Source organism: Scyliorhinus canicula, chromosome 31, assembly GCF_902713615.1.
Source record: "Scyliorhinus canicula chromosome 31, sScyCan1.1, whole genome shotgun sequence".
Classification (NCBI taxonomy): Eukaryota; Metazoa; Chordata; class Chondrichthyes; order Carcharhiniformes; family Scyliorhinidae; genus Scyliorhinus; species Scyliorhinus canicula.
Genome location: NC_052176.1, coordinates 3,113,252 through 3,134,879, shown reverse-complemented (window position 1 = coordinate 3,134,879; position 21,628 = coordinate 3,113,252).

Here is a 21,628-nt window from a genome sequence, read left to right as displayed (position 1 = left end):
TCGCTCTCGTATGGTGTGCCTTCAGGTGTATCAGCCCCAACCTCGTGCACGAGGTGGAGGCATTTACTCTCCGGAGCAACTCACCCCAGAACCCCTCCTCCATACCCTCTCCCAACTCTTCCTCCCACTTTGCTTTGATACCTTCCAGGGGTGCCTTCTCCTCTTCCAAAATAGCTCCGTAAACCGCCGACACTACCCCCTTCTCCCGTCCCCCTGTCGTCAGCACCTCCTCCAGCAACGCGGAAGCCGGCTCTACTGGGAAGCTCTGTATCTCCTTTCTGGCAAAATCTCAAGCCTGCAAGTATCTAAACATTTCCCCCTGCTCCAGCCCGTACTTCGCTCCCAGCTCCTTCAACTCTGCAAACCCACCCCTCTGGCACAGCACGAGCGAGTTCCAGGAGGAGCATGCAAGGAGACTCACGTCTAGCCGCCGCCGAGGACACGCTCCCCCGTTGGGAATCTCCCGAGCCCTCCAGCGCACTCCTCGGCTCACTCGCATCCATCTGGATGAGAAAGAAAGGCACCGTCAGAAATAGCTACATCAAAACGAGTGTTGCAATCCCTCTGGTCACTGTAAGAAGTCAATGCCTTTAGATTCCTTGCACACAGCGCAAATATGAACTCATTTCACTAAAGCGGTAGTTAATTATACACAGAAGCGAGCTCCCAGTGTCTCCCTGCGCCATGTTTATCTGAACAGGGCCTGGTTGGTCAACTGGGCTCCAAAGCTTTATTTGGGTTCCAGGGAGTGAAATAAACTTTTTTACTTTAAATTTAAAGTGCCCAATTTTTTTTTTCTTCCCAATTAAGGGGCAATTTAACGCGGCCAATTCACATACCCCCTGCACATCTTTTGGGGTTGTGGGGGTGAGACCCACGCAGACACCAGGGGGGGGGGGGGGGGGGGGGGGGGGGGAGAATGTGCAAGCTCCGCACGGACAGTGAACAGGGGCCGGGATCGAACCCGGATACCCACCACCCCCAACCCTTTTAGCCCCAAGAGATCCCCTCTCACTCTTCTAAACTCCAATGAATATAATCCTAACCGATTTAGTCTCTCCTCGTATGACAATCCCGCCATCCCAGGATTCAGCCTTCGCTGCCCTCCCTCCAGAGCAAGAACATCCTTCCTCAGAGGAGGAGACCAGAACTGCCCACAATATTCCAGGTGTGGCCCCACCAATGCCCTATACAATTGCAGCAACACATCCCGATTCCTAAACTCATCCGCTCGCTATGAAGGCCAACATACCATTTGCTTTCTTTACTGCCTGCTGTACCTACGCACTTACTTTCATCGACTGATGCACGAGGACACCAATAGACTGAACCAATTCAGCCATCAGCATATCTGGAGGAAGAGAGATATCTTGGGGTCCACGTACATGGATCCCTCAAAGTTGCCACCCAGGCTGATAGGGTTGTTAAGAAGGCGTACGGCGTGTTGGCTTTCATTAACAGGGGGATTGAGTTTAAGAGCCGCGAGGTTTTGCGGCAGCTTTATAAAACCCTGGTTAGACCACACTTGGAATATTGTGTCCAGTTCTGGTTGCCTCATTATGGGATGGATGTGGATGCTTCGGAGAGGGTACAGAGGAGATTTACCAGGATGCTGCCTGGACTGGAGGGCATGTCTTATGAAGAAAGGTTGAGGGAGCTAGGGCTTTTCTCACTGGAGCGAAGAAGGCAGAGAGGAGACTTGATAGAGGTGTACAAGGTGATGAGAGGCATGGATAGAGTGGATACCTTTCCCCAGGGCGGAAATGGCTCACGAGGGGACATAATTTGAAGGTGATTGGAGGACGGTATAGGGGAGATGTCAGAGGTAGGTTCTTTACACAGAGAGTGGTGGGTGTGTGGAATGCACTGCCAGCAGAGGTGGTGGAGTCAGAGTCATTAGGGACATTTAAGTGACTCTTGGACAGGCACATGGACAGCAGTAAACTGAAGGGGTGGAGGTTAGGTTGGTCTTCGATTAGGATAAATGGTCGGCACAACATCGTGGGCTGAAGGCCCTGTACTGGGCTATACTGTTCTATCTGCTATAGACAAAGAGAAAACGGATGATAGTGCCAGAGGACATCTGCTTAATCTTTATGTTTGAGGCAGTGTGGGTAGAATGAACTGTGCCAACTGCGATAAATTGCTCCACATCTCGCTCCCGATGCGCAGCAACGTGGTTGATTCTTGACTGCCCTTCGAGTGGCCTCCCGAAACACTCAGTTCAAAGTCAATCGGGGCGAACAGCAAACGCTGGGCCTGTCAGCAGCGGGCCACATCCCATGAAGGGGGGAGGAAAATATTTGCTACTCTCTCCCCCTCCCCTCCTCGTCGCTTCGTCCAGGCACGTACGTCAGGGCCCGGCCAATGGACCTAGCAGCAGCATCAGGCTGAGACACAATTGCCCGCAGCCATCTCACTCTCGTCGCCGTGCCTCCATGCATCGCGACAGAATCACGCTGACGCAGCTCAACCACGTGTTGACAACCAAACGGGCTAAGCTGCCTCCCGGTGTCCATGTCCAGAGATCCCTGAAAGTTGCCACCCAGGTTGAGAGGGTTGTTAAGAAGGCGTACGGTGTGATAGCTTTTATTGGTAGAGGAATTGAGTTTTGGAGCCATGAGGTCATGTTGGAGCTGTACAAAACTCTGGTGCGGCCGCATTTGGAGTATTGCGTGCAGTTCTGGTCGCCGCATTATAGGAAGGATCTGGAAGCTTTGGAAAGGGTGCAGAGGAGATTTACCAGGATGTTGCCTGGTATGGAGGGAAGATCTAACGAGGAAAGGCTGAAGGACTTGAGGCTGTTTTCGTTAGAGAGAAGAAGGTTAAGAGGTGACTTAATTGAGGCATACAAGATGATCAGAGGATTAGATAGGGTGGACAGTGAGAGCCTTTTTCCTCGGATGGTGATGTCCAGCACGAGGGGACATAGCTTTAAATTGAGGGGAGATAGATATAGGACAGATGTCAGAGGTAGGTTCTTTACTCAGAGAGTAGTAAGGGCGTGGAATGCCCTGCCTGCAACAGTAGTGGACTCGCCAACACTAAACGCATTCAAATGGTCATTGGATAGACACATGGACGATAGGGGAATAGTGTAGATGGGCTTTAGAGGGGTTTCACAGGTCGGCGCAACATCGAGGGCCGAAGGGCCTGTACTGCGCTGTAATGTTCTCTCTCTCTTGTGTCTGTTTCTCTACACTGCCTTGTGCAGTATGGAAATTCAGAATGCTGAAACGCCGATCTCACACTGTGCTTTGCTCCACCAACAGTTAACTTCACATAACACCTCGTTAAAAAGGCAAAAGATTTATCAGACCATCAGATCAGCAGTTTTTCCAGACCAGGGTGATTCAGAATGAGCTTGCTTCCGTGCTAGCAAAACCATATACATCCTCGCAAGCCAAGGCGAATTGGTGGGAGAGCCACTAACATCTGAGAAATGTCAAATGTGCAGCTGTTGCCTGAAGGATGAGGAAAACACAGGTCGCCTTTTGAAGCGAATCCCTCAGAGGTTTTAACAGACATTTTCCTCCACCAAATGTCGACTTGTCTTCCAGAGGGAGGCACGGTAGCACAGTGGCCAGCACTGTTGCTTCACAGCGCCAGGGTCCCGGGTTCAATTCCCGAGCGTGGGTCACTGTCTGTGCGGAGTCTGCACGTTCATCCCCACCCCCGTGTCTGCGTGGGGTTTCCTCCGGGTGCTCCGGTTTCCTCCCACAAGTCCCGAAAGACGTGCTCGTCGGGTGGATTGGCCGCGCTAAATGGAACCCGGGACCCTGTGAATCATAGAATTTTCATAGAATTTACAGTGCAGAAGGAGGCCATTCGGCCCATCGAGTCTGCACCGGCTCTTGGAAAGAGCACCCTACCCAAGGTCAACTCCTCCACCCCATCCCCACAACCCAGTTACCCCACCCAACACTAAGGGCAATTTTGGACACTAAGGGCAATTTATCCTGGCCAATCCACCCTAACCTGCACATCTTTGGACTGTGGGAGGAAACCGGAGCACCCGGAGGAAATCCCACGCACACACGGGGAGGATGTGCAGACTCCGCACAGACAGTGACCCAAGCCGGGAATCGAACCTGGGACCCTGGAGCTGTGAAGCAATTGTGCTTTCCACAATGCTACCGTGCTGCCCACTGTGAAGCAACAGTGCTGACCACTGTGCTACCGTGTCGCCCCTATAGAAGGCGAGGTCCGAATTCTCCCTCTGTGTACTCGAACAGGCTCCGGAGTGGGGCGACTAGGGGCTTTTCACAGTAACTTCACTGCAGTGGTAACGTAAGCCTACTTGTGACACCAACATTGGTGTGGCCAATTCACCTACCCTGCACATCTTTGGGTTGTGTGGGGGGGCGTGAGACCCACACAGACACGGGGAGAACGTGCAAACTCCACGTAGGGACCCTGGTCGAACCCGGGTCCTCGGCGGCGTGAGGCAGCAGTGCTAACCACTGTGCCGCCATGCCGCACAGTTAGAAAGGCATCAGTGAGAGATTCTGCACTGTAAAAGGTGCCAGCCCTCGAGTTGAGGTGGCAAAATGAGGTCGCACAGATCCATTCAGGTTGATTTTGAAAGACAATGAGTTAGTTTCCCTGATCACTGCTGTACCCACCCACAGACATTCAGTCTGTTCATCAATCTTGTCTGCAAAATTGCTGCCTCACTCACTCACTCATACCAGTTGGTCACCATCTTTCATAAATTAATCCGTGCCGGGCAAGGTACATTAAGGATGCGGAAAGCACAACAACGACAAGTTGCTGTTTCGAACGGAATGATGGCACATTAAGCCGTTCGGCACGTCACGTTCGTGCCTGCTGGAGTACTCACATCGGCCTCTGCGTTACTGTATCAAGATCAGTCACGATCTCAAGGAATGGTGGAGCAGTCTCGATGGACCGAATGGCTCATTTCTAACAGGGAGGAGACTGGCGCAGCGGAAGCGTGCTGGGCCCATAACCCAGAGGCCGATGGATCGAAACCATTCTCTGCTGGTTATATTTGAAGCTGGCTCCATAGCTCAGTGGTTCGAGCTAACGGAAGGTTTCCTCCCCCAAACATCGACCCGTCTTCCAGAGGGCGGCAGGGTAGCACAGTGGTCATCACTGTGGCTTCACAGCGCCAGGGTCCCGGGTTCGATTCCCGGCTTGGGTCACTGTCTGAGTGGAGTCTGCACGTCCTCCCAGTGTCTGCGTGGGTTTCCTCCGGGTGCTCCGGTTTCCTCCCACAATCCAAAAATGTGCAGATTAGGGGAACTGGCCATGTTAAATCGCCCCTTAGGTGTCCAAAAGGTTAGGTGGGGGTTACTGGGATTGGGTGGAGGTGAGGACTTGGGTAGGGTGCGCTTTCCAAGGGCCGGTGCAGACTCGATGGGCCGAATGGCCTCCTTCTGCACTGTAAATTCTATGATTCTGCTCCCGTGTCTCACAACCCTAAGCGTCCCAACAGTGGAGGAGGAGGCCGTTCAGCCCATCGAGTCGGCGCCGACCCTCCGAAAGAGCTTCGACCCAGGTCCATTCCCCCAGTCTACCCCCGTAACCTAACCTGCATATCCCTGGTCACTAATTTTAGCACGGCCAGTCCACCTAACCCGCACATCTTTGGACTGTGGTAGGGCAGCACGGTGGCGCCGTGGGTTAGCCCTGCTGCCTCACGGCGCCGACGTCTCAGGTTCGATCCCGGCTCTGGGTCACTGTCCATGTGGAGTTTGAACATTCTCCCCGTGTTTGCGTGGGTTTCACCCCCACAACCCAAAGATGCGCAGAGTAGGTGGATTGGCTGCGCTAAATTGCCCCATAATTGGAAAAAATGAATTGGGTAATCTAAATTTATTTTATAAAATCTTTGGACTGTGGGAGGAAAGCCAAGCAGACACGGGGAGAACGTGCAAACTCCAGACAGTGACCCACGGCCAGAATTGAACCCAGGTCCCCGGTGCGGTGAGGCAGCAGTGCTAACCACTGTCCCACCCTTACCGTCTTACGGGCCCAGTAACCAACAGTCCCTGTAAAATACTTGCAGTTGGTTCCATATCCCTGCTCTTTGCAGACAAGTGATGCTTGTTCTTTTACTAACATTCATCCACCTTATAAAAGCTATTGCGAGATTCCACACCACCGCTGTTGCTGGTGGGACACGTGAAGAAATGCAAAGAAACACTTCTGTCTCCGGGCAGAGAACAGTTGAAAAGCAAGACACTCCGGAGGTCTGAAAGAGAAAGAGCAGGAAGCGGACAGCACTGACTCACGCTCATCCTCCGAGATAAACAGGCGCGATAAGAGAAAAGGGAAAGAGAGAGGAAAAAGCAGAATTAAGGAGGAGGCACGATTGCTGAGTTCGCTCTCATCGAATGACCCCGAAGCATCGTACAAAGACGCGACGCGCTGGGAGGCGGAGGACAAGAAAGTGACAGCAATCGAAAAGGAAGGTCGCAATTAAAAATGCAATGAGGCGAGATTACGGACCTAAACAAAACAGAGGCAGCGCTGGCAATGCAGGGTAACCATGCACAAGTAATCCTTCTGCATGAATAAAATACCTCAAGCCCGTTTCAATTTTTCAGCTATCTTAACTCCTACACTCGGGCGCTGGTCAGAACGGTTTTGACATGAGTTGAAGATCAATAAGACACGAACAAAAAAAGTACAAATATGTGAAATACAAAAAGTAGACATAAACTAGGGGCGGCACGGTGGCACAGTGGTTAGCACTGCTGCCTCACGGCGTCAAGGGCCCAGGTTCGTTCCCGGCTCTGCGTCACCGTCCGTGTGGGAGTCTGCACATTCTCCCGTGTCTGCGTGGGTCTCACCCCTACAACCCGAAGGTGTGCAGTGGATTGGCCGCGCTAAATTGCCCCTTAATTGAAACAAATTGAATTGGGTACTCTTTTTTAAAAAAAAAACTTGCGTAAACTGGTGTGAATGGTGAAGACCTGTAATAAATAAAACAGCAACAAAAAAAAGTCCGGAAAAACCTGCTGAGCGCTTCTTTTCGATTCTATTGCACAGCGATAATGCCGTTCATGGCAACAAAACAGCAGACAACATTCTGGGCGCTCAACAACTCCACTTTTATGAACAGAATTTTATAAAGCTAAAATCCGAAACGCCCAGTACCACCTTGATCCAAAACTAAAGGATCATCGCAAGGTACCCCCCCCCCCCCCCCGTCCCCTGCCCTCTAATACACCTGTATTAGGTTTGGGGGAGGGCCAGGCCAGACCCAGTGCTTCCATCCACAGGATGGGGAAAGTGCCATGACAGAGATTGGGAGGGGGTGGCAGAGTCCGGGGGGGGGGGGGGGGGGGGGGGCGGGGGGGCGGGGGGGCAGGGTCCGGGGGGGGGGGGGTAGAGTCCAGGGGGGGAGGAGGTTGGCAGAGTCGGGGGGGGGGGGGGGGGGGTGGCAGAGTCCGGGCGGGGGGGGGCAGAGTCCAGGGGGGGGGGGAAAGAGGGTGGCAGAGTTGGGGGGGGGGGTGGCAGAGTCCGGGGGGGGGGGCAGAGTCCGGGGGGGGGGCAGAGGAGGGTGGCAGAGTCCGGGGGGGGGAGGAGGGTGGCAGAGTCCGGGGGGGGGGAGGAGGGTGGCAGAGTCCGGGGGAGGAGGGTGGCAGAGTCCGGGGGGGGGAGGGGGGTGGCAGAGTCGGGGGGGGGGAGGGGGGTGGCAGAGTCTGGGGGGGGGGGGGGGGGTGGCAGAGTCGGGGGGGGGGGGGGGAGGACAGAGTCGGGGGGGGGGGGAGACAGAGTCAGGGGGGGGGGAGGAGACAGAGTCGGGGGGGGGGGGGAGACAGAGTCGGGGGGGGGGGGAGACAGAGTCCGGGGGGAGACAGAGTCCAGGGGGAGACAGAGTCCAGGGGGAGACAGAGTCCAGGGGGAGACAGAGTCCAGGGGGGGGGGCAGAGTCCAGGGGTGGGGGGGGGCAGAGTCCAGGGGTGGGGGGGGGCAGAGTCCGGGGGGGGGCAGGGTCCGGGGGGGGGCAGGGTCCGGGGGGGGGGGCAGGGTCCGGGGGGGGGGGGCAGGGTCCGGGGGGGGGGGGGGGGGGGGGCAGGGTCCGGGGGGGGGGGGGGGCAGGGTCCGGGGGGGGGGCAGGTCCGGGGGGGGGGGGGGCAGGTCCGGGGGGGGGGCAGGGTCCGGAGGGGGGGGGGGGGGCAGGGTCCGGGGGGGGGGGCAGGGTCCGGGGGGGGGGGGGCAAGGTCCGGGGGGGGGGGGCAGGGTCGGGGGGCAGGGTCCGGGGGGGGGCAGGGTCCGGGGGGGGGGCAGGGTCCGGGGGGGGGGCAGGGTCCGGGGGGGGCAGGGTCCGGGGGGGGGGGCAGGGTCCGGGGGGGGGGCAGGGTCCGGGGGGGGGGGCAGGGTCCGGCGGGGGGGGGGGCAGGGTCGGGGGGGGGGGGGGCAGGGTCCGGGGGGGGCAGAGTCCGGGGGGGGCAGAGTCCGGGGGGGGGGGCAGGGTCCGGGGGGGGCAGAGTCCGGGGGGGGGGGCAGAGTCCGGGGGGGGGCAGAGTCCGGGGGGGGGGCAGGGTCCGGGGGGGGGCAGAGTCCGGGGGGGGGGCAGAGTCCGGGGGGGGGGGCGGGTCCGGGGGGGGGGCAGGGTCCGGGGGGGGGCAGGGTCCGGGGGGGGGGGCAGGGTCCGGGGGGGTCCGGGGGGGGGGCAGGGTCCGGGGGGGGGGGCAGGGTCCGGGGGGGGGCAGGGTCCGGGGGGGGGGGCAGAGTCCGGGGGGGGGGGCAGAGTCCGGGGGGGGGGGCAGAGTCCGGGGGGGGGGGCAGGGTCCGGGGGGGGGGGGCAGGGTCCGGGGGGGGGCAGGGTCCGGGGGGGGGGGGCAGGGTCCGGGGGGGTCGGGGGGGGGCAGGGTCCGGGGGGGGGGGCAGGGTCCGGGGGGGGGGCAGAGTCCAGGGGGGGGGGGGGCAGAGTCCGGGGGGGGGGGGGGGCAGATTTTGTTGCCCTGGAAACACCCCCACCAATGAAAGCTGGTCCCTGCGGGTTAGTCATACTCACGGCTGCGGAGCTGGGCCGCCCGGCCCTCGCAGCCCCGGTTAATCCAGGGCTCAGAGTGATCGCCTTCCCGCCTCCCTCACCCCAGCAACAGGATCCCCTGACCCCTCCCCTGTCCGGGACGTCAGCGCACCCTGACCCCTCCCCTGTCCGGTACGTCAGCGCACCCTGACCCCGCCCCTCCCCGGTACGTCAGCGCACCCTGACCCCGCCCCTTCCCGGGACGTCAGCGCACCCTGACCCCGCCCCTCACTGGAACGTCAGCGCACCCTGACCCCGCCCCTCACCGGAACGTCAGCGCACCCTGACCCCGCCCCTCCGCGACCCCGCCCCGTCCCGGTACGTCAGCGCACCCTGACCCCGCCCCTTGCCGGAACTTCAGCGTACCCTGAACCCGCCCCTCCCCGGGACGTCAGCGCACCCTGACCCCGCCCCGTTCTGACCCCGCCCCTTCCCGGGACGTCAGGCACTCTGTCCCCTCCCCGGTACGTCAGCGCACCAACTGACCACGCCTCTGCTCCCTTCTGCTCCTTCGACCCACCTGGCCCCGCCCCTCCCCGGCACGTCGCCCACCAACTGACCACGCCCCTGCTCCCTTCTGCTCCTGCACACCCGCTGACCCCGTCCCTCTCCATGTACGCCTGCGCGCCGCATGGCCCCGCCCCCTTTGCCCATCCCTTGTGCTCCCTGCCCAGCAACTGCCGCCTTCCCCGCCCCCACCACCCCACCGACATCTTGTGCGCCTGCGCAACACCCGCCTTCGCCCCCCCCCCCCCCCCAACCCAACCTGTCGGCCGCGCGCTTGCTCGGTCTCCGACTCCGCCCTCCCAGCTCCCCTCTCCCTCCTGCCGCGGGGCCCACTGGGATAGCTGCAAGTCCTCCGGCGTCCAGACCGCGCTGCCGCTGCCGGCTCCCGCACATGCGCAGACGGACCCCTAACCGTCGCAGAGCACGGCGGGAATTGTAGTTTTAAATTTAAATCTCTCTTCACCCACCTCCAACCCCAATATCATACAGAATCCGAATCGATTATCTCGCCCCGCCCACCTTTTTTTCCCAACCCGGTTCCTTTCTTTGGAAGATTTATATTTTGAAGGGTCACGTGAGCGGGATGACGGCCACGCCCCTCCCCTTAGCATTTGCCGCCTTTTTTTGTGTTGGCGCGCGCTCTCCAACTGCCACCTGGAGCGCCCCCTGGGGTCCAGAGGCGGGATAGCAGGGAGGTGGCAGCCACAGGAGAGGGGTCAGCTCTCAACCCCTCCCCTCAAAGGACCCCCTGGAGATGGGGGGGGGGGGGTGGGGAGGTCCATTCGCCCCCCCCCCCTCACACCCCGAAGCAGTCCCGCGCCCAAAGGCATCAAGACCTGGAGCCGACACCCAGGCTTGCGGCCGGGTGATGGGGGGGGGGGGCGGGCAGACCATCGCCCTCTTGACGTTCAAAGGCCCGACCCCATCTTCACGCATAAAAGCCAATTACTGCGGACGCTGGAATCTGAAACGAAAGAGAAAATGCCGGAAGATCTCAGCAAATGTCTGTCAGCATCTGGTGGCAGAGAAAAGAGTTGACGTTTCCGGTCCGATGGCTCTTTGGCAAAGCTCATGAATGATCTTCCCTCCATGATAAGGATGAAGTGGTGACGTTCGCAGGTTCAAGCACCACTGGCCCCATGTCCGATGCGGAAGCGGTTTATGTGCATGTGTCGCAAGATCTGGGCGATATTCATGTTTGGGCTTATAAGCGGCAAGGAACATTCGCGCCGCACAAGGGTCACGCAATCAACGTCTCCAGCAAGAGAGAGTCTAGCCATCTCCCTTTGACGTTCAATGGCACTACCGTGACTCAATCCGCTGCTGTCAACATCCTGGGCGGTTACCATTGATCAGAAACTGAACTGGACCCAGCCATATAAATACTGTGGCTAACAGAGTAGGGCAGGGGCTGGGGATCCTGCGGACAGTAACTCACCTCCTCACCCCCCCACCCCTACTCTACGAGGTACAAGTCAGGAGTGTGAGGGAATACTCTCCACTTGCCTGGATGAGCGCGGCTCCCAACAACACTCAAGAAGCTCGACACCATCCAGGACAAAGCAGCCCCGCTCGATCGACACGCTAACCACCAACATTCACTCCTTCCACCCCCCCCCCCGACGCACAGCGGCAGCCGTGTGCACCGTCTACACGACGCCCCGCAGCCACTCGCTCCTTCGACAGCACCTTCCAAACCCGCAACCTCTACCGTCCAGAAGGACGAGGGCAGCAGACACATGGGGAACACCACCGCCTGCAAGTTCCCCCCGAACCACTTGCCACCTGACCTGGAAATATAATTGGCCGTTCCTTCACTGTCACTAGGTCAAAAGCCTGGTTTGGCCTCCCCAACAGCACTGTGGGTGCACCTACACCACACAGACTGTAGCGGTTCAAGATGGCTTGCTCAGCACCACCTTAGAAGTCAATTCGTAAAAGTGTGTGCGTGTGTGTATGTTCGTGTGTGCATGTATGTAATATGTGTGTATATAAGTGCGTGTGTGTGTAATGTGTATGTAAGTATGCATGTGTGCATGTATGTGTGTGCGTGTGTGTGTGCGTGTATGTGTGTGCATGTATGTTTGTGTGCGTGCATGGAACGTGTTTGTTCGTGTGATGTGTGTGTATGTTTGTGTGCGTGTGCTTGTGTGTGTGTGCATGCAAAGTGTATGTAAGTGTGGCTCTGGGGTCATTTCCACCGCAGATTGCACATTTCAAATACCTACGGGTCTCGCCAGCTCCTGTTTCTCAAACCAGAGATGATTTGATGTTTCACTAAATATGTTGCATTCCGATCGGACGTTGGGGGAGCACCGAAAACAACAACAGTACGCTTCATCTCGCCATCACTTACTGACCTTAGATGGTCATAACTGGACGTATTGCTGAATGGGGACTGTTTTGCTCCAGTCCACACAGGCTCCTAAGTATGCCTAAAGCCATTCTTCTATCGTTGCATCGTGAGGTAAGCCTGGTCATTTATATAAATTATTCAGAAGAAGATTTATTATTTATCTGCGCTAGACACCACTCCAACTTTATAACTGGCTGTTAGATGTTTCCAGAAGGTCCGCCGTCTGCTTAAAGTACGAGCAGGGAATTCAGGAACAAGCAGTGATTTCTCCAGCCAATTTCGTCCTTATCATAGAATTTCATAGAATTTACAGTGCAGAAAGAGGCCATTCGGCACATCGAGTCTGCACCGGCTCTTGGAAAGAGCTCCCTACCCAAGGTCAACACCTCCACCCTATACCCATAACCCAGTAACCCCACCCAACACTAAGGGCAATTTTGGACACTAAGGGCAATTTATCACGGCCAATCCACCTAACCTGCACATCTTTGGACTGTGGGAGGAAACCGGAGCACCCGGAGGAAACCCTCGCACACATGGGGAGGATGTGCAGACCCCGCACAGACAGTGACCCAAGCCGGAATCGAACCTGGGACCCTGGAGCTGTGAAGCGATTGTGCTGTCCACAATGCTACCGTGCTGCCCACGAGTCCTGAAAGACGTGCTTGTTAGGTGAATTGAAAAATGAAATGAAAATCGCTTATTGTCACGAGTAGGCTTCAATGAAGTTACTGTGAAAAGCCCTTAGTCGCCACATTCCGCCGCCTGTTCGGGGAGGCTGGTACGGGAATTGGACATTCTGAATTCTCCCTCCGTGTACCCGAACAGGCACCGGAATGTGGCGGTGAGGGGATTTTCACAGTGAAGCAATGATGCTAACCACTGTGCTACCGTGCTTGCCATCTCTTGACCCGGTCCCTTTTCACATTAACTTCATTGCGGTGTTAATGTAAGCCTACTTGTGACAATAATAAAGATTATTATTATTAAGTAGCGTGGAGAAAATGGTTATAACTTCAATATTGATTGACAGAAACTAGAAGATTGCCTAGTTTGGAACTGGTGGAAGCATCTGCAGTGGTCCTCACAGAGTGTTGTGCCAAAGAAAGCAACAAGCAGGCTACCTTGGAAGCATTGGAATAGTAACCATAAAAAGGGACAGGGTCAAGAGATGGTAAATGAAAGATTTCCCTCCAACAATAGCTGGAGCTGAGGAGAGTCCTCCAGGGAAACGTGACATACAAATGGATGGTCCCTACAGAAGTAAATCACTTTAAGATCAACGCGTCTTGCAAGACAAGCTTGACCGTCCTAGCAAGTCTGCAACATCCGGATCTCACCTCGGTGTTCACCAGGGCTAGTGTTAGACTTGACTTTTCTGATTTCCGACTGAATTCAGCAGCGAGCAGGAACTGGCGCTTCAAGGTGACAAACTTGGAAAGTGCGGTCACTGTTAAAATGGAGGATGACATGGAGACATGCCATGTTGTCCAGTGGACGCCATTTTGAATTTCAGTGACTTAATTTGAAGATGCTTTTGTGATGGCTTCGCTGTAAATATGTCAACGGGGAATCCAATCTCCAGCGTTGCAACGTCAGACCTATTCAGCTGGAGTGATGAACGTGGCAACCTTTGACAAATTCTCCATCACATTCCCTCCCCGCCCCAGGAAAGCAGGGAAGGCAAATTGAACAAGAATTTTTTTTTTCTTTTTATATAAATTTAGTGTACCAATTCATTTTTTTCCCCAATTAGGGGGCAATTTAGCATGGCCAATCCGCCTAGTTTGCACATCTTTGGGTTGTGGGGGTGAAACCCACGCAAACACACGAAGAATGTGCAAACTCCACACGGACCGTAACCCAGAGCCGGGATCGAACCTGGGACCTCGGCGCCATGAGTCAGCAGGGCTAACCCACTGCACCACCGTGCTGCCCTACATTGAACAAGAATGAGTGACTTCTAAGGAATGATATAAGACCATAAGACATAGGAGCAGAATTAGGCCACTCGGCCCATCGAGTCTGCTCCGCCATTCAATCATGGCTGATATTTTCTCATCCCCATTCTCCTGCCTTCTCCCCATAACCCCTGATCCCCTTAATAATCAAGAACCTATCTATCTCTGTCTTAAAGACACTCAGTGATTTGGCCTCCACTGTCTTCTGCGGCAAAGAGTTCCACAGATTCACCACGTTGAGTCTGAAGAAATTCCTCATCTCTGTTTTAAAGGATCATCCCTTAAATCTGAGATTGTGTTCTAGTTTTTCCGACAAGTGGAAACATCCTCTCCATGTCCACTCTATCCAGGCCTCACAGAATCTTGCAAGTTTCAATAACTAGTGTCAAATATTTTAGTTTAAAACCCTCCCATAAATCACTTTGAAACATTATTTTTAGAAGTGCTATAGAATTAAAAATTGTTTTTCTCCCCAGAGGGTCATTTGTATCCTGACCCAGTGCTGTCCCTGTTGCCAGGGCAACCTGCGGTGAAGACTGGGTGACATGATGGAAACCCTTTATCCGCAATGACATCCCTTCCGATGCTATCTTGAAAGGTATTCGATTTAGTATGCACATCAGGCAATACATGCCTCAGCTGAAAGGGTGCCCACACTGATAGAGTGCCGCATTGTCTGAGGTTCATTCTTTAAGATGAGGTATTAGACCAGGTTCCACCCCCGTCATAGAACAGTACAGCACAGAACAGGCCCTTCGGCCCTCGATGTTGTGCCGAGCTTTGTCCGAAACCAAGATCAAGCTATCCCACTCCCTGTCATTCGAGTGCACTCCATATGCCTATCCAATAACCGCTTGAAAGTTCCTAAAGTGTCCGACTCCGCTACCATAGCTGGGAGTGCGTTCCACGACCAACCACTCTTTGAGTAAATAATGTACCTCGGACATTCCTCCCATATCTCCCACCCCGAACCTTATAGTTCATTCATTGTAACAGCTACATCCACCCGAGGAAATAGTCTCTGAACGTCCACTCTATCTATCCCCCTCATCATCTTATCAACCTCTATTAAGTCGCCTCTCATCCTCCTTCGCTCCAATGAGAAAAGCCCTAGCTCCCTCAACCTTTCCTCATAAGACCTAACCTCCAATCCAGGCAGCATCCTGGTAAATCTCCTTTGAACCCTTTCCAATGCTTCCACATCCTTGCTATAGTGAGGTGACCAGAACAGCACACAATACTCCAAATGTGGTCTCACCAGGGCCCTGTACAGTTTAGGATTATTTTCATTAGAAAGACGGAGGTTGAGGGGGGACCTCATTGAGGTCTACAAAATCATGAGAGGTATAGACAGGGTGGATAGCAAGAAGCTTTTTCCCAGAGTGGAGGACTCAATTACTAGGGGTCACGAGTTGAAGGTGAGTGGGGAAAAGTTTAAGGGAGATATGCGTGGAAAGTTCTTTACGTAGAGGGTGGTGGGTGCCTGGAACGCATTGCCGGCGGAGGTGGTACAGGCGGGCACGATAGCGTCATTTAAGATGTATCTAGACAGATACATGAATGGGCAGGGAGCAGAAGGATACAGATCCTTAGAAAATAGGCAACAGTTTTAGATCGAGGATCTGGATCGGCACAGGCTTGGAGGGCCGAAGGGCCTGTTCCTGTGCTGAAATTTTTCTTTGTTCTTTGTAGTTGCAGCATTACCCCACGGCTCTTAAACTCAAGCCCCCTGTTGCTAGATGATCCCATGACCGATATTTGTAAGTAGAGCAGAGGCATCTCCCCAGTGTCCTGGCCAATATTTATCCCTCGGCCATTGCTGTCTGTGGGAACTGGCTGTGGATAAATTGAGTGCCTTATTTCCCACGTTCTCTAACTCACTGTGCAGCATCGTAAGAGGGTCACTGATCATGGCTAACGCCATGATATCTCTAAAGCAGCGGCCCCCAATTAGTGTGCCCCGCCCACTGGTGTGCCGTGAGAAAAGAGTCAAAATGATTCAAAATTCATGTAATTAAACTATTCAGCTCCGTGGTTGGCATCTCCAAGGCCCGACGAATCTTGGGCCTTCCGCCCACGCGCTGGCTGGGAACAGGCCGCACAAGCGTGGCTTAGATGTTTCATGTTGGTCAGGCCCGTGCGTATGACCAACAGGATTTGAAGCTGAAGATGAAGGTCCCTGTGATGATTTGCATATGCATAGCAATGTATACAGTTGGATGTACGACCTCCGACCAGCAGGTGGGGATGGCGATGCACCATGCGACTCCACAGATCGGCAGTTGGAAGTAAGTCGTACTACAGGACAGTCGCACTACAAGTAGCTCCAGGAGAATTCACAAATTCGTTAGTAGGTGATTAAGGAGGCGAATGGAGTTTTGTCCTTCATTGCTAGAGGGGTGGAGTTTAAGACTAGGGAAGTTATGCTGCAACTGTATAAGGTGTTAGCGAGGCCACACCTGGAGTATTGTGTTCAGTTTTGGTCTCCTTACCTGAGAAAGGACGTACTGGCACTGGAGGGTGTGCAGAGGAGATTCACTAGGTTAATCTCAGAGCTGAAGGGGTTGGATTACGAGGAGAGGTTGAGTGGACTGGGACTGTACTCGTTGGAATTTTGAGGGAGGCGGGGGGTATCTTATAGAAACATATAAAATTGTGAAGAGAGTAGATAGGATAGATGTGGGCAGGTTGTTTCCACTGGCGGGTGAAAGCAGAACTAGGGGACATAGCCTCAAAATAAGGGGAAGTAGATTTAGGACTGAGTTTAGGAGGAACTTCTTCACCCAAAGGGTTGTGAATCTGTGGAATTCCTTGCCCAGTGAAGCAGTAGAGGCTCCTTCATTAAATGTTTTTAAGATAAAGATAGATAGTTTTTTGAAGAGTAAAGGGATTAAGGGTGATGGTATTCGGGCCGGAAAGTGGAGCTGAGTCCACAAAAGATCAGCCATGATCTCATTGAATGGTGGAGCAGGCTCGAGGGGCCAGATGGCCGACTCCTGCTTTTTGTTCTTATGTTACCGTTTGTATTATAGTTCGTTACTTATCTTTCCACGTGTTTATTTTGTCAATAAACTATCTTACTAGTGAAGAACAAAATGTTCTGTGTGCGTCTATACTACGGCCACAACACAGAAGATAATAGTCCCCATGTGCCTGAACAAAAAGCGAAAACTCAAAAAGGGGGCAAAGTCCTGGGAGAAGAGAGAGGGACAAGGGGAGAAGATAAAAATGAAGTCCACCAGGAAGCAAAAAGGCAGAGAAAACAGGAGGTGTGAGCCAAAATGTTTTCATAGGGTAGCGTTGCCCATGACAGATAAAAGGTTGGGAACCATTGCTCTTCGCGAAGAATCAAAGAGATACCTCAGCCAGTACGGGGATTGAACTGTTGGCATTAGCCTGCGGCACTCTCTTGGCCATCTCAGCTAACCATTCATTCATGGGAGATTGGCAGCGCAGGCCGGGCCAGCATTTATTACCCCATCCCTAATTGCCCTGGAGGAGGGGAGTTAAGAGTCAACCACATTGCTGTGGGTCGGGAGTCACATGTAGGCCAGACCGGGTAAGGACGGCAGATTTCCTTCCCTGAAGGACATTCGTGAACCAGATGGGTTTTTACGACAATCGTCATCGTCACAGGGCTAAACCGCTGGCTTTGACAGCAGACCAAGGCAGGCCAGCAGCGCGGGTTCGATTCTCGTACCAGCCTCCCCGGACAGGTGCCGGAATGTGGCGACTAGGGGCTTTTCACAGTAACGTCATTTGAAGCCTACTCGTGACAATAAGCCATTTTCATTTCATTCATTTCATCATCAGACTTTTTTTAAATTCCAGATATTTTACTGACTTTTGTTGTGTTCTGCAATTTTGAATAACACAAGCTGCCACTTGATGGAGTTTTGAGTAAAAGATGCTCCGCACTTTGAAGTGAGTTCAATGTGTTTTATTGAACTATTGGCACAGTTCTCAATGAGTTCGACTCTCCTGCTAATCTAAATGTAGTAACTCAGTCTGACTGAACCAGCCTCGCTCTAAGCCACGAGCTGGGGTGTGATGCTGAGGATACCCCTGAGTGTCCTGACTGCTCATTGGTCGTGTCCTATTCTATGAGTTCATTAGTTGCATGTTTGCATATCATGACAAGTTTAAATTCCATCATCTGCCGTGGTGGGATTCGAACCCGGGCCCACCAGATCATTATCCTGGGTTTCTGGATTACTAGTCCCGTGACAACACCATGACGCTACCGCCTTCCCCGATGGACACTTCAAGAAGTGTTGTTGGCTGGAAAACATGTGTTGGGACTTCTCGAATGAATCAATAAGCGGAAACCCAGTTGGGTCTCCTTTTGTCGAGTTACACAAAGCCAAATTGGGGCAGCACGGTAGCATTGTGGATAGCACAATCGTTTAACAGCTCCAGGGTCCCAGGTTTGATTCCGGCTTGGGTCACTGTCTGTGCGGAGTCTGAACATCCTCCCCGTGTGTGCGTGGGTTTCCTCCGGGTGCTCCGGTTTCCTCCCACAGTCCAAAGATGTGCAGGTTAGGTGGATTGGACATGATAAATTGCCCTTAGTGTCCAAAATTGCCCTTAGTGTTGGGTGGGGTTACTGGGTTATGGGGATAGGGTGGAGGTGTTAACCTTGGGTAGGGTGGCTCTTTCCAGGAGCCGGTACAGACTCGATGGGCCGAATGGCCTCCTTCTGCACTGTAAATTCTATAAATCCTCTTGATCAAAGACTCGCATTCAAAGTATCGTCTCGCATCTTTGACTTTGTCTATATATGTGTTTCTGGAACCTACCTCTTCATTCACCTGTGGAAGGAGCTGCGCTCCGAAAGCTAGTGATTCCAAACCAACCTGTGGGACTTTAACCTGGGGTTGTAAGACTTCTTACTGGGCCCACCCCAGTCCCAACGCCGGCATCTCCACATCATGGATTCAGGAGGGAAGTGAAGAATTGTAGGGATTATCGTCATTGAGAAACCGAGGTGAAAGGTCTTTAATGCCAGACCACAGCAAGGCGCCAGAGATGAATGAAAGCAAAGGCAGCATTGTCAGCCAGCACCGTGTTCCTGAGCCACTGTGGTCATTTTCAAACTGTCACACTGCGTTAGGCCACGGTATGTCTGTTTCCCGTCATCTACACTAACAGTCCATAACTGCTCCTGCTCCGGGGAATCTTCAGCAACCGTTTGCTTCTTCCAACAGCACCTCTCCTTAATTTACTGTGACAGGCGCTGGTTGGTCTGAGTACTCAGGAGCTGACTCATTCACTTTCCGGGAAAAACTGCCCAAAGCTGGATCATCCCACCCACCCACAGCTAATTATTTCCCCTCGAGAAGCTGCCTCCGAATGAAAGAGTCACATCCGTGCTCAGTGACACAGAGCAAAGTAAATCGGATTTCGGAGATTACGCGAAAGGTCAGCGCTGAGGCAAAATGCTGAGTTCTGCTGCCTGCTTGCAAATCGTTGGCGCAAACGCACCCAGATCGGCAGCAAAGGATATTGGAACTATGGTAAAAGGTGTGGAAGAGGGCAACTGAAGGCGATGAAGGGTTTAGATTATGAGGTACACTCCTCTGCAAACGAGACGGTTCGGAGGTGTTCTTGCTGGATTAGGAAATCGAAAGGGACGGGACAATAATTGAAACACGGAAAATAGAAGCAGGAGGAGGCCATTCGGCCCATCGAGCCTACCCCGCCATTCCTTATGATCATGGCTGATCATCGAGTAGTTGATCCCACCTCCCTCCCATATCCCTCGAGCCCCAAGAGCTTTCTCTAATTCCTTCTTGAAATGACAACTTTTTGGCATCAACTACTTCCTGTGGTGGCGAATTCTCTGGGTGAAGAAATTTCTCCTCACCTCAGTCCTAAAAGGTTTACCCCTTATTTGCAAACTATGACCCCTAGTTCTGGACTCCCCCACCATCGGGAACATTCTTTCTGAATCTACCCTGTCCATAATAATCACCACGATTCCCTCTCGACAGACTACACTTACTGGGGCGGCACGGTGGCGCAGTGGGTTAGCACTGCTGCCTCACGGCGCCGAGGTCCCAGGTTCCATCCCGGCTCTGGGCCACTGCCCGTGTGGAGTTTGCACATTCTCCCCGTGTTAGCGTGGGTTTCGCCCCCACAACCCAAAAGATGTGCAGGGTAGGTGGATTGGCCACGCTAAATTGCCCCTTAATTGGAAAAAGAAATTGGGTACTCTAAATTTTAAAAAAAGACGACACTTACTGCAGTATCAATTAATTCGGGATTAATTCCTCAGCAAGGAACATGACCCTCATGTTAAACATCCATTAGCTTCTGTCTGTTACTGTTTGTTGGATTCTATCCAAACTCTCTCAGCTGGGGCTTACAGAAGCCATGGCTTTAAACCTGTGTGTATCATTGTGTCAGAGGCTGCATTTGTATATGCCCGCTGCTACGACTGTGGGCCTAGGTAGGGGGCTCTTTCAGAGGGTCGGTGCAGATTCGATGGGCCGAATGGCCTCCTTCTGCACGGTGGGAATTCTACACCCTCCCTGTGAGGGAGGTAGTTCTAGGATTCCGGAGGGCAACGACAGTGAAGGAACAGCGATATCATTCCAGGTCACGGTTTGGAAGCTGAACCACTGGAATCCATATGGTGAAGGTGTGCCCACTGTGCCGCCACCTGTTCTCCAGGCCCTTTGCCACGTCCGGCCTCTGACGTCAATGCTGGAGTAGCATCTGTCCTGTATGCTTCTGTGACCGTCAGGTGAGGTGTATTCCTATGTCAACAGCACCACTTAGTGGCACGCATTGGGTATTACCGCGACACAAATCATCACCACTTTTCCTTCCTCCCTGGCCGCTCAGCATTCCTCACATTTTCTATCTACAGTGTTTTGTTTTCTGTCCTCTCTCCCTCCCTGACACTCTCTCTCTCTGTTCCCTCTCTCTCCCTCCCTGACACACGCTCTCTCTCTCTCTCTGTTCCCTCTCTCTCCCTCCCTCCCTGACTCTCTCCCTCTCTGTCCCGTTCTCTCTCTTTCTCGCTCCCTGACACACTCTCTCTCGCTCCCTCCCTGACACACTCTCTCTCTCCCTGACTCTCTCTGTCTCTCTCTCTCTCTCTCCCTGACACACTCTCTCTCTCTCTGTCCCCTCTCTCTCTCTCTCAATCCCTGACACACTCTCTCTCTCTCCCTGATTCTCTCTGACCCCCTCCCTCCCTGACACACCCTCTCTCTCCCTGACAACCTCTCTCTCTCGCTCCCTGACACACACACTCTCTCTCTCTCTGTTCCCCTCTCTCTCTCTCCCTGTCTCTTTCTCTCCCTGACACATTCTCTTTCCCTGACTCTCTCTCTGTCTCCGTCTCTCTCTCTCTCCCTCCCTGATACACTCTCTCTCTTTACCTGACTCTCTCTCTCTCTGTCTCTCTCCCTCCCTGACACACTCTCTCTCTCTCCCTGACTCTCTCTGTCTCTCTCCCTCCCTGACACACTCTCTCTCTCTCCCTGACTCTCTCTCTGTCTCTCTCTCGACTCTCTCGCTCTCCCTGACACACTCTCTTTCCCTGACTCTCTCTCTCTCCCTCTCTCTCTGTCTCTCTCCCTCCCTGACACACTCTCTCTTTCCCTGACTCTCTCTCTCTCTCTGTCTCTCTCTCTCTCTCTCTCCCTGTCACACTCTCTCTCTTTCCCTGACTCTCTCGCTCTGTCTCTGTCTCTCTCTCCCTCCCTGACACACTCTCACTCTTTCCCTGACTCTCTCTCTCTGTCTCTGTCTCTCTCCGTCCCTGAGACACTCTTTCCC